Source organism: Castor canadensis, chromosome 2, assembly GCF_047511655.1.
Source record: "Castor canadensis chromosome 2, mCasCan1.hap1v2, whole genome shotgun sequence".
In the NCBI taxonomy this organism is placed as follows: domain Eukaryota; kingdom Metazoa; phylum Chordata; class Mammalia; order Rodentia; family Castoridae; genus Castor; species Castor canadensis.
The window spans coordinates 163,071,938-163,084,649 of record NC_133387.1 but is presented as its reverse complement, the minus strand read 5'-3'; the positions used below and the strand labels follow the sequence as shown (position 1 = coordinate 163,084,649).

Sequence of the window (12,712 nt, the reverse complement as noted above, 5' to 3'; positions counted from 1 at the left end):
ACTTTAAAGTAATAATTCAAAACCTCTCCTAGGCCAAGTTTTGTTTTTTAAAAAGTATGCCCCTTAAGTTATTAATAGTTTTCAAAATAAGATTTGTGTATACTGTATGAAAGTCTATATATATAAAATAATATTCAAAGATAAGGATTTTTGGGGAAACCCTGTTGTAGATGAAGATTGTTTTACTTCATCCCCTTATCTCTATTAAGAAAAACATGCAAAATATTTTGTTAACCACAAGTCAGTGTTTATAAAAAAAAAAAAATGGGAACTATGTTGAGTACAGCCAAAGGGGCAGGGTGTGAGTACCACAAAGTTTCAAGTGTGATTCTGATAACCCACAGTAACAGGAGCTGAGACATAGTTATAACGCATGATAACAATGTATCTGCATAAGACTGAGCAGGCAACCTGGCAGAAGTGATAAAATAGGAACAGATTCATAAAGAAGGTAAGAATTCAAATTAAGCTTTTATGAAAATTTGTATTTAAAGACGCTTCAGAGAGAAACACGTATAGGATTTGTGTGGGAGATGTTAACACTTTGGCTTATTGTGGTTTGGGCTTAGCATGGGACAGAAGTTGAATCTCAATGGAAAATAATGAAAGCCAAGAGTGGGGTTTTATTTGGTAAGCCAAGATCCATGCTAGGTTTTAGCTGAGAAAGGTATGATGAGATTAATTCATTTGTAAGAACATTCTGGAGTGCATGTACAGGATAAATGTATGTGGAAAAGACACAAGGGGACTAAACCCAGTCCAATAGTTTTTGAAATAGTCAAGGTATGAGACAATTTGAGCCTGTACTTGGAAGGAAAGAGCAGATTCGAGCCAATATAGATAGTACTTTGACTGTCCAGTATGGAACTTGAAGACCTGTCTGTAGTAACCAGGCTGCTTCCTGGCATTCCAGTTCTGAGAGACTCCTATTCTGACTTAAAACAAAGGCAATGCTATGTTGACATCTTTCCATTTGTTCCCCTTGTGAGATTTTTTTGGTTTTTTTTTTCCCCCCAGTACTGGGGCCTCTAGCCTTGTGAGAATTTAATGAAATCACATTTATTAAAAATACATTATTTTTGTGAGCTGTTGATGTAGCTCAGTGGTAGAGCACTTTCCTAGCATGAGAAAGGACCTGGGTTCAAACCACAGCACTGAAAAAAAATTTTTTTCTCACTGTCACCTTAAGGTATTCAGATTTCAGTTTCCCACTAACCTGGCAAGGGAATTGACACCTCTTGCAAGTAAACACAGTGAACTCTTAGCTGATTTTCTTCATTCATTTGGCTGTATCATAATTAAAAGCAAATATGGAGCAAAAAAAACACAAGGAAACTTAAAAAAACTTGTGTGTCATGTGCCAAAATCAGTGTAGGATATTTGCAGATAATCAAATGCCACTTAGGCTGGACAGACCCTATGGACTAGGAAGACTGGAAAATAAGAAACAGTTTAGATAATACTGTGGGAAGAATATCTACATGCATAGACCGCTCTGGGCAGGAGACAATATGGGACTTAGGTCACAATATGACCTAAGTCAGAATCAGGCTTCCGGGGTTGCCTTTGCTCTTAGGACACTTCACATGGACTCCCTCATAATATTACAGTATGGGGACATCTAATTGTCTCAGTTATTTATATTTATGTATACACATACATATGTTTTTAACAATTTTAGGTCCCCTATTAAAATTTTCTCTTTGTCATTGATTTTATAAATTAGAAATACTTTGTTTGCATTGGTACTTATTCAATTATACTTTTATAGCACAGATTTCTCCAAAACACTTTCTGTGAACTGTCTTACATCTTGGTTTTCACCAGGGGTACTTGGAAATACTTGTGTTCAATACCTAGGAATTAAATTGAGTGCTACCACTAGTGCTGCTGCTAGGTTCCATCATGGGGATATGGATTCAGGCTCCTATATCAGCATTTGATTTGCCAGCTCTGCTATTGTCTGTGTGACTTTAGATTCTTTTACTGTCTCCTTAGTTGTTTCGTCCTTTGTAAACTGAGGAGGATAAAAGTTTCTACCTCATCGGGTAGAGGGTGAGTCAAGTGAAAGAATCCATATATAGGGCTCAGAACAAAGTGCATTGCACAAAGCATTCTCAATAAATATTTGTCAACATTGCTAACCTCATTTATACATGGGCAGAATGAAGTGTAAAGAGAATAAGTAGCTTACTGAGATTTACACAAATGGTAGACTGAACTTTTTTTTTTTCCCTAGCACTGGGGATTGAAACCAGGACCTTGTGCATACTAGGCAAACACTCTACCACTTGAACTACATCCCCAAGGACACTACATCCCCAAGTTATGCTACTTCTGAAGCATAACTCCTCCAGGAGCCTTTAAAATACTTAGGGTTGAGCCAGGTGACAGTGGCTCATACCTATAATCCTAGCTACTTGGGAGACAGAGATTAGAAATGTGGTTTGAAGCAGCTAGGGTAAATAGTTTGCAAGACTCTCTCAAAACAGGGCTGGCAGAGTGGATCAAGTGGTAGAGCACTTGCCTAGCAAGCATGAGGCCCTAAATTCCAACCCCAGTGCTACCAAAAAAAAAAAACAAAACAGGGTTATAATTGGTCTGCCTTCTAGAAAAATGGAAGAACTGCCTTTTTCTTTTGCCAGTTTTACAAAAACAAGCATGTGAACACATTGCTAGGGTTCTCCCAAGACCTTAGAAGGGGCCCATCCAGGTTAGGGGCACAGAAACTTAAGCTGCGTTAACTCCACAGTAAACTCCCTTTTGTCCATTTTTGCTTTGTCTAAACATTATCATATTCATTCTTCTCATCCAAATTTGTTTTTGCTTTAACGCTCAGAAAGTCTTGTTATCTCTGGGTCTTTAGACCTGCAAAACTCAACATAAGCAGATCCCTCCATGTTGCTGTGGGCAGATGGTTGATTGCTCTAGTGAATACTAAATAGACCAGACAGCACAAGTCTCTGAAGTATCACTTCCACAATTCCAGATTAGTGGTCCCTCTAGGAGGAAGGAAGAGGGCCCTGAAGAGTCTAGGAGTGGAGCAGGAGACCCAGTGGACAGTATTCAGCTGAACATCAAATCCAGATATCTGGTGATGTGCCGCAGGGAGTAAATAAGAAGGAGAATGTACACCACGGACAAAATGTTCCCCCGTTCCATAGAATGAAGGACACCTCATCACTACAGCCTCCTTGTGAAAAGATAAGCCCCAAAGCTTCAGCCTGTTCCAGATGTTGTAACATGTGTGCACCTCTTTCTTCCTTCATATCCTGGTTACTTGTCCATTTTCACCCAGCCTGTGGGTCCGGAGTCCAGAACATTCTGGGTCTGAGAAGGATACTAGAATACCCATCTGTCCCCACAAAGAGAAGAGTCTTAGTTCTGCATCTGGTCAGAATTTTAAATCCCCATTGAACAAAGGAACAACTGGTGCTCCTCCTCCCTGTAGAGGAGCTGGGTGGCTCAAGTCTGAGGGAGCCCTGGCTGCTTCAGAAAAGAGGAACCTGTGATTTTTTTTTTTTAATTTTTTTTTTTTTTTTTTTTAGATGGAGTTTCACCATGTTACCCAGGCTGGTCTTGAAATCTGCCTCAAAAGATTTTCCCAAGAACTGGGGCAACAGGTGCTGCCAGCACCCTGGCTGTGATTTATTACCAATGCAGCCCTACTCAGTCTTCATTCCAGTCTCCCCACCCTTCCCAAGTGTTCACACATTTTTATAAGCAGCTAGCTGTATAGACAGTACTTCAAGTTGTCCCCTAGTTACCCTCCTGCCCCTCCCCCAAAGGAAGGCCCTGAACTGCTTGCAGGAAATCTCCAGGTATCACTGCTGCCCATTGTGTCCCTAAAACACAGCACAACCAGACCCAGCCTGCCCCCATCCCAACTCCACAGTAGCAGCCCAGTATCACCCCTGCTCCCTGCACTGTGAGTTACAGAGCTTGATTAGTAGGAAGTACAGGTGACCAAAGGCTTAAGCCAGAGATCCGAGGGAGAGCAAGACAGCGGTGAGAGTGATTGGAGCTGGACATCAATTTTTAAGGGAAGGGTTTCATGCCTGAAATTCAGGCACCTGAGGGTGGGGCTTAGGAATCCCGTGTCCATAGAATTGCTCAGAGGGACCCTGGCCAGACACAAGGTCTTTGGAGATTCAAAGATCTGAGGTATAGTACTTTTTTTCCCACCTCCACAAACAGTATTCACTTGTAAAAAGGTCTGGTATGACAAGGAGTTGGATTTTATCTGTGGTAAATGGATATCCACATGCAAAAGAATCAGATTGAGCTGAGTGTGGTAGTGCACACCTGTAATGAATGTGGTAGTGCACACCTGTAATCTGAGCTACTGCGGTGGAGGCAGTAGGATTGTGAGTTTGAGGCCAGTCCCAGGCAAAGTTAACAAGACCCTGTCTCAAAAACAAAATAAAGACAAAAAGGCTGGGGTCATAGCTCAAGTGGTAGAGCTCTTACCTAGCAAGCATAAAGCCCTGGGTTCAATTCCCAGAACTGCCAAAGAAAACATAAAGAGATTGGACCCTTTATTTCATACCACACACAAAAATCAACCAAAATGAATAAAAGACCTAAACTTAAGTGATTAAAGACTTAAGATCTGAAACATAAAACTACAAGAAAATGAAAAGTCTTCCTGCTATTGGTCCTGGCAATGATTTCACAGATTTGACCCCAAAAACAAAAATAAATAGGACTACCTCAAACTAAAAAGCCTTGAGTATACAGTAAGATCTTGTCTCAAAAGACAAAAAACAATGGAGTGAAAACAAAATCTGAAATGGGAGAAAATATTTGCATATCTGATAAACAAGTTAATTGTGACAAATAAGAACTCAGTGTCAAGAAGAACAGTAACCTGGGGCTGAATATGTACCTCAAGTGGTAGAGCATCTGCAAGGCACTGATTTCAAACCCAGTACCGCCAAAAAAAGAGAGCAAAAAATGGTAATGAAAAGCACTGATAGATTTTCAGATGGAGAGGATCTTAGATTTGCTTTTCAGATGCTTGTGTAGTAGAGGAAACAGGGCAGGCTGACTAGTTTGCCAAAAGAGGTGACAGAGCAGCACAAAGACAGTGGAGGTAGGAAGTGCTGAGGCAGGCTAGAGTAGGGACAGGGTGCATGAGAATAGAAAAGTGAACTAAGAGCCAGGAGGTAGGAGTAAACATCATAAATAGGTCACTTAAGTCTCCTATTGCCCATGAGGCTTAATCATACTTTTGGCCTGGCACTGATGATTTGCCCAGAGCTCTGGATGAGCACATTCTGGGTAAATGTCTCAAGAAAAACATCTGGTGAAACTCATCCTTGCACTAAAAGGAAACTTTGTTGAAGAAAAATATCTTCTAAAGGGCGAGCTTTTCTGCCCTAAATAAATACTTCCTAAAAGAAAGCACCTGGCAGATTCTCAAACACAGACCACCTACGTCAAGTAAGGAGAATCCCAAACTTACCAGTTTGAAAAACGTTAAGATGCACTTAAAGGAGGGTTAAATGTTTGACTATTAAGATGAAACATTGTACTAAATAAATAAAGCACATACGTCAATAGAATATACCATAGAGTTTTGCCCCAGAAGAATAATGCCTAATACAGCAAGTCGTTTGATCAAGAGCACCAATAAAAGTTGCAATAAACAGGCACTCATGAGACAAGACTCTTTGATTAGATTACTTCAGACCCAACGTCTCCATGCTTGGATGATAATGGCAAAACTTCACGGCACGGCAGCAAAGTGATTGACTATTACCAGATGCTGAACATAATTAACATGCCTATCTGGAGGAAAGTTGAAGCTAAGTAACCCTAGCCCAGGACAGCTGATGTGAAAGGGCCCAAGGAAAGAATTACAAGTTGTGTCCATAACACCTACACATCAAGCTCTTGGTGTTGCATGACCCCCATTATCTCTTGCTTGCTCTTTGCTACTTAACTAAGTAAAAAAAAAAATCTTTGCCCACTTCCTATTCTGTGCATCATCTCAAAATTCTTTTTGTCCAACGGATTCAAGAGCCAGACGGATTTGGGGGAAGGTAAAGTTGGGGATCTCCCTCTCACTGAAATCCTCCTTGACCTTTTTCTTCCTGAGACAATGCAAGCACCCACTAAGGAGGGCTGGAGGTGGGAGGGTGCTGAGGAAAGAGCTAAGGATGATCCCTGTTCTTAGAGGAAAAAAGAAATTGACAAATTCTGCTGAGATTTTGGTTGCAACTATTTGGAGATAGTTGGAAGGAGAACTTAAGTGTTAACAGTACTTAATGTTAAATCTAGATTCTTAAATCAGTGAATCTGGTACATCTTTCCATTTATTTGGGTCTTCATTTCACTCAGCAATATCTTCCAATTTTAGTGTAGAGGTCCTGCATATCTTTTCTTAAATTTAAATAAAAATGTTTTGGATATTAATGTAGTATTCATAAATTTTCATTTCCCAATTGCTTACTGCTAGTATTTAGAAATTTATTTTGATTTTTTTTCTTGTGCTGGGATGGAACCAGTGGCTTTGTGCATACTAGGGTCTAGAAGTGACAACTACTGAATATTTAATTTAATTTTAAATACTGAAGTAAAGGTCTTACTCTACCTTACTTTATGATTTACCATAAAACTAAAGCAATCAGGACAGTGTAGTGTTAGTTTAAGGATAGTCATATATATTAATACAACAGAAGAGAAAATCCAGGATACCCCATACATATACATTCTTATGAATAACAGGAGAGACAGAAACAATTCAATAGGTGAAGGGTTATCTTTTCAACAGAAGACAAGACGTGGAACTCAAATTAAGGAAAAGAAATAAAAAACAAATGAAACATTTCAACTCCTACCTTACACCACACACAAAATAGATCATAAAGGATCATAAACCTAGATTTAAAAGTTAAAACCATAAAGCATCTAGGAGACTATAAAACATTTTTACAATCTTGGGGTAGGCAAAGATTTCTTAGAATGCAGAAAGCAATAACCATGAAATAGAAAAAATGGATACTTCATTTAATTAAAAGGCTCCTTGTTATCAAAAAGCACCATTGAGAAAATGAATAAATGGGGCTGGGGATGTAGTGCAGTGGTTTAGTATTTGCTAGCATGAACAAGGCCCTGGGTTCGATCTCTAGCACCACACAAAAAAAGAAAGAAAACAAAAAGAAAAAGGAAATTAATAAAGAACAGACTATGAGAAAATTTAAAATATCTGATCAACTTTAAAGGATTCCAGCAAGTCAAAATAAAAGGACACCCCCCCAAAAAACAAAGATGGGTGACAATTCAACAAACCCTTCCAAAAGCAGGTATTCACATGAGCTGATAAGAATATGCAAAAGTATTCAACATCATTAGACGTGAGAAAATAAAAATTAAAATGATGGGGCTGGGAATGTGCTTCGGTGGTAGAGCACCTGCCTAGCATGCTGAAGACCCTGGATTTGGTCCTCAGCATTGAAAGAAAAATCAATAAATAAATAAACCAACCTACTACTTCAAATCTGCTAGGATGACTGAAAAGAAAAATCCTGAACCTCCAGATATTGGCAAGGATTTGGGGCCATGAAGCTGTCACATTGATGCAGAAGTGGGAAATAATAGCTTTTACTTTGGAAAATAGCAGGGTTTTTTCTTCTTTTGTTTTTGTTTTTTTTCTCAAAAGTAAGTATTCCTAAAATCTGTGCACTGAGAAGCAATGAAAACCCAATAGTAATGTGACTATCTAGTATTCCGATTAGGTTTCCTAAGAGGTCAAATGAACCAGGGTGTTTTGGAGGGATGTCTGAGTGCAGCTCTGAGGCAAGAAGTACAAAAATGGGCAGGGCCACTTCTGTGCCTTTTATGCCAAAAAGTAAAGCAACTATCAAAGGAATATGAGGAGAAGCAGTGTGAAGGGGCTCTCACCAATCAAAGATGGATCTTAAAGCATATTGAACACATAAGAGCCACTAATCTCCAAGGACAGTAAAAAGCAAAAATATAGCTGGGTGCTGGTGGATCATGCCTATAATCCTAGCTACTTGGGAGGCTGAGATTGGGAGGATAAAAGTATGAGGCCAGAGGCCAGCCCAGGCAAATAGTTCACAAGACCCCCCATCTCCAAAATAACTAGGGAAAAATGGACTGGAGTGTGACTTAAGTGCTGGAGTACCTAATTTGCAAGAGTGAAGCCTTGAGTTCAAACTCCAGTCCCACAAAAATAAATAAATAAACACACACACATAAACAAACAAAGGCAGAAAGGAAATAAGGGAAAGACAAAGCAAAACAGAAATCTTACTGGATTCCAGTGGAAGTATTCAAGCCACAATACTTTACTCAGTTCTGGCAATTTCAGAACTGAGCACTAGAGAACCTTGTCTTTTGTGATCCAAGTAGAAGCAATTAACAACTAAAATACTATTATATACTGTTGCTGTTTATTGGCAGGGCCTGGGTGATTGGAGCCGAAAAAGATGGGGGTACTATCGAGTTGTGCTCAATAGCCACTTTATTGAAGATCACTTCTGCTTTTTATAAACTCCTTTCTCACAGACAGCATTTGGTCAGAAAAAGCATGCCAAGTATTACATGTCAAGGTTACATTAGTACAAAGAAGCACAGTTAAAATTAACTCTATCTTTGTTATGTCTCTTTCAAAATGGGAACAGAGAGGCAGGAGAAGCACACCGTCAGCATAACCTTCTTATTTACATCTGAATGACATGAAGCCATCTGGGGAACCTTATTTATCTGGATATCTAGACCTTTGCCTCAGTTCCTTGGAGCTTTCTCACAAGGCCAAATGCCAAATCACACAGGCTCAGTCCCATTGCTTGCTCTGACAATTCCCCCCTTTTTATTTTTTAAATGTAGCAATCCCAGCATGACCATGGCTTCATAAATTTTGTAAGATTTTAATTGTCATTGGAGACAAGGAGTATCCTATACAAAACATGACAAGACAAACAGTAAAAGTAATGCTGGCTCCTAATAGAATATACATGATGCTTTGAAGCCAAGACCTGGGATCCATACCTTGTAAGCATCTGCAATGCCTTTTGCCAAGCCTTCATAAGAAATGCCAGGCAATTTACTTATGAATGTGTTTAAAATGTCCCTTTTTAATTCTTTCACATCTAAGGTGATATTACCTCTAGGATCTTGTAAATGATATTTTATTTGTTCCCAATTATATCGGGAAGCATTATATTTTGCTGGAGTAACACAATACGTAGTAGCATTCCAGTAACAAGAAAGCGTTAGTTGGTGTTGTACGCTACCTATCTGATCCCCTGGTCATGATACAGCTTGTTGTAGGTCTCCCATTTTGTTTTCTTTCACTTCATTGATTTTAGATTGGGTGGTCCATAGCATATGTGATTGATTTTGCCATTATACAACAAAATTATGTATTTGAACGGAAGTCTGTAACCCTACTCCTGCCACGGCAGCCGTAGCAGCAATGGCAATCAGACCAACTATAGCAAGAATGACCCATTCGATAAACCTTTTTGATCAACATCTCTTCTTGACCTTAATATTAACAATGCTTGAGAGGACCGATTAATAGACAAAGAATTGTTAACACAGGTGTATAATTTGCAATCAAAGCAGTCAACACTTTTTTTTTTAAATTCATATGTGCATACAATGTTTGGGTCATTTCTCCCTCCTCCCCACACCCCAACACTTTTTAAAGTAAGATTAAAACTAAAAGTTCCAAGAGCTAAGACATATGGTAAGCTGACACATGCTTGCATATAAAAAGATGCATTATAATCAAAGTTAAAATCAGACCAAGAATATTGGTTTCTGGAAGTTTCCTTTTCAATAGGTCATCACTTTGTTGGACATGTTCATTGATTTTCCTGGGCCTGAACTCCAAAGAGGAACCCATAATGTTTCAGGGGATCCATAGATATCTGTAGAAACACAAGCATAAACTTTGCCCTTTTTAAGTAAGATCCCAGGCAACCAAGAGTTAAAAGATTTATACCAAATCAGGATTTGTATGTCTGGCAAAAAGGGAGGTTCACCAAAATGTTTATCTGATGCAGTCAAAATATCACCCTGAGGTAAATTTAAAAATTTTAAAGTGAAAAGTGTTAATGTTAAGGTATCTTGGGGAGTTCTCCCTTTTTAATTTTTTAACAATTGTGTTTTTAAAGTTCTATGTACCCTTTTAACAATAGCTTGTCCTTGTGGATTGTAAGGGAGGCCAGTGACATGAATAATGTTTCATTCCTTACAAAATTGTATATGTAGGTCCATTGTCTGTTTTAAGTTTAGAGGGCACTCCATAACTGCAAAGCATTGTAAGAGAGAGGCAATGACAGCACGAATATTTTTATTGTGTTGAGGAACAGCCCAAATGAATTTAGAGTAGGTATCAATAACAACGTGTAAATATAGTTGCTGTGGAAAAAAGGTTATGTGAGTCACATCCATTTGTCATTAATTCATTAGTATGTAGACCTCGAGGATTAGCACAGGATGGGTGAGATCTACAGTGTAAAGGAGCACATACAGGACAAGATTTGATGATATCATAAGCAGTATGAAGAGGAATTTTATAATTTACATGTAATCTGTTGGCATTAGTATTTAAACGCTGATGTTCTTTTTTAGGGGATGAAAACACTGCACATGTACACTGTACATGTAAGTTTATCTGCAATATCATTTCCTCACACTAGAGGGCCAGGCAAATTAGAATGAGCCCTATATGAGTAACATAAGGGATAAGTGTGGGTTTGTATTAGATGTTGTAACGTGGATTATAATGTTTTCATAACTTTATGAGTAGTAGAAATAAGGGAATTTCAATAGCAGGAAATAGTCCTACTACATAAGCTGAGTCTGAGACAATATTTAATGGTTTATCTGTAACTTTTTGTAATAAATAAACTAGAACTGTTATTTCTACCTGTTGTGCAGAAGAATAATTAGTTTGAAATCAGGTCCATGGATACCTCCTTTACCAGATGATATATAATATCACATATTATATATATAATATAATATAATGATATATTTATATAATAAACTGAAGCATGAGATATAGAATTTAATTTTACTATAGTGTTAATAATAAATGAAGTTCATTTTTAAAAATCCCATAACTTACCTTCTGGGTAATGATTACCTATATATCCATAATAACTGTTTATATTATTACTTAAATTATCATTAAGGGGTAACAGATTTTCAAACTGTTAGTGAGGGGTAAAATAATGAGTTGTGGATCAAATCCCAGAATCTGTAGGCATCTTGTTCGTCCCTGTATAATTAAAGAGGATATTAGATTAATATATGAAGTTAACACTTTAGTTTCTTTTTGTTTTAAATGTAACCACTCTAAAGGAGAGTTCTCTTGAGCTAAAATTCCTGTAGGGGAATGTGGAAAAGGAAATATTAACAGGGAAATAGGTTTTAAAGGATCAAATCTTGTTAGAAAGGCAGTCTGTAACTGTGACTCAAATAATTGTAATTTGTTTTCAGCAGTAGGTGTTAAAGTCCCAGGGCTGTCCAGGGCAGTATCACCTTCTAAGATAGAAAACAAATTAGTAAGTTTATAATTTGGCATACCTAAAGAAGGATGAAGCCAATTAATGTCTCCTAATAACTTTTGAAGATCATTAAGGGTTTTTAATGAGTCTCTTTGTATGGCAGATTTTTAAGGACGAATGGTGAGGCGCTCGACTGCATGACCTAAATATTGAAAAGGAGTAGTAGTTTGTATTTTTTAGGAGCTATTGCCAATCCTCCTGCTTGTAAAGTTTTTTGTGTGGTTTTAAAATTTTTATGTAATTATTTAGAACATGTATGAGAGATTAAAATGTCATCCATATAGTGGATGATATATGCATTAAGAAATGTTACTCTAATAGGTTGTAATATTTTTCCTACAAAATACTGACACATAGTGGGGGAATTAGTCATACCCTGTGGCAGCACTGTCCATTGATGTCTTTGTAAAGGTTTTTGTTGAGTTAAGCTAGGGACAGAAAATGTAAACCTTTCCCCTATCTTTGGGATGTATAGATGCAGTATAAATCAATCTTGTAAATCTAAAACAATCAAAGGTCATTCTTTAGGAATACATGCAGGAGTAGGCAATCCAAGTTGTAAAGCTCCCATAGTTACCATAGACACATTTACATTTCTTAAATCTATAAGAAGTCTCTACTTTCCTGATTTTTTTCTTAATAACGAACACTGGGGAATTCCAAGGAGAAAAGAAAGGTTCTATATGTTTGTGCTCTAATTGTTCTTGAATTAATTGTTTTAAAGCCTGTAATTCTTCATTATTCTTGGACTGAGGAGTCCAAGTGGGAGAATCTGTTTTTCACTGAGTGGAAATAGGGTCAGGCTTTATAAACTCAATGGCCCCTAAGAAAAATCCAGTCCCTGGCGACCTTGTTTAATATTTGGTGTAATGATATCATATTGTCCTTGTAAATTTTTCCCTAAACCTTTCCCAGGAACATATCCCATTTTTTTCATCATTTGTAAAGATTTTTCAGAATATGTAGTGGGAATATAAATTTTAACATTCCATTGTTGTAAGAGATCTCGGCCCCATAAATTCATAGGAATTGGGGCAATATATGGTGGAAGAATGGCCTGTAAATCTTTAGGACATTCACATTTAAGTTTTTGTGTACTTTGTTGTAACTGTGATGCTGTCATAGTGCCTACTCCTTGTATAGAAAAATCAGCATCT

The 12,712-nt window shown here is 37.8% G+C and overlaps 1 protein-coding gene across 1 annotated transcript in view; it reads left to right on the top strand.

Annotated features, from left to right (window-relative positions):
* The first annotated feature begins 62 nt into the window (after positions 1 to 62).
* Positions 63 to 12,712, top strand: part of LOC109698807 (beta-galactosidase-1-like protein 2) — a 92,878-nt gene continuing 80,228 nt past the window's right edge. The window contains exon 1 of the mRNA XM_074066310.1: positions 63 to 451. The gene's annotated coding sequence lies outside the window, so the exon portion shown is untranslated. The remainder of the gene's footprint in view (positions 452 to 12,712) is intronic.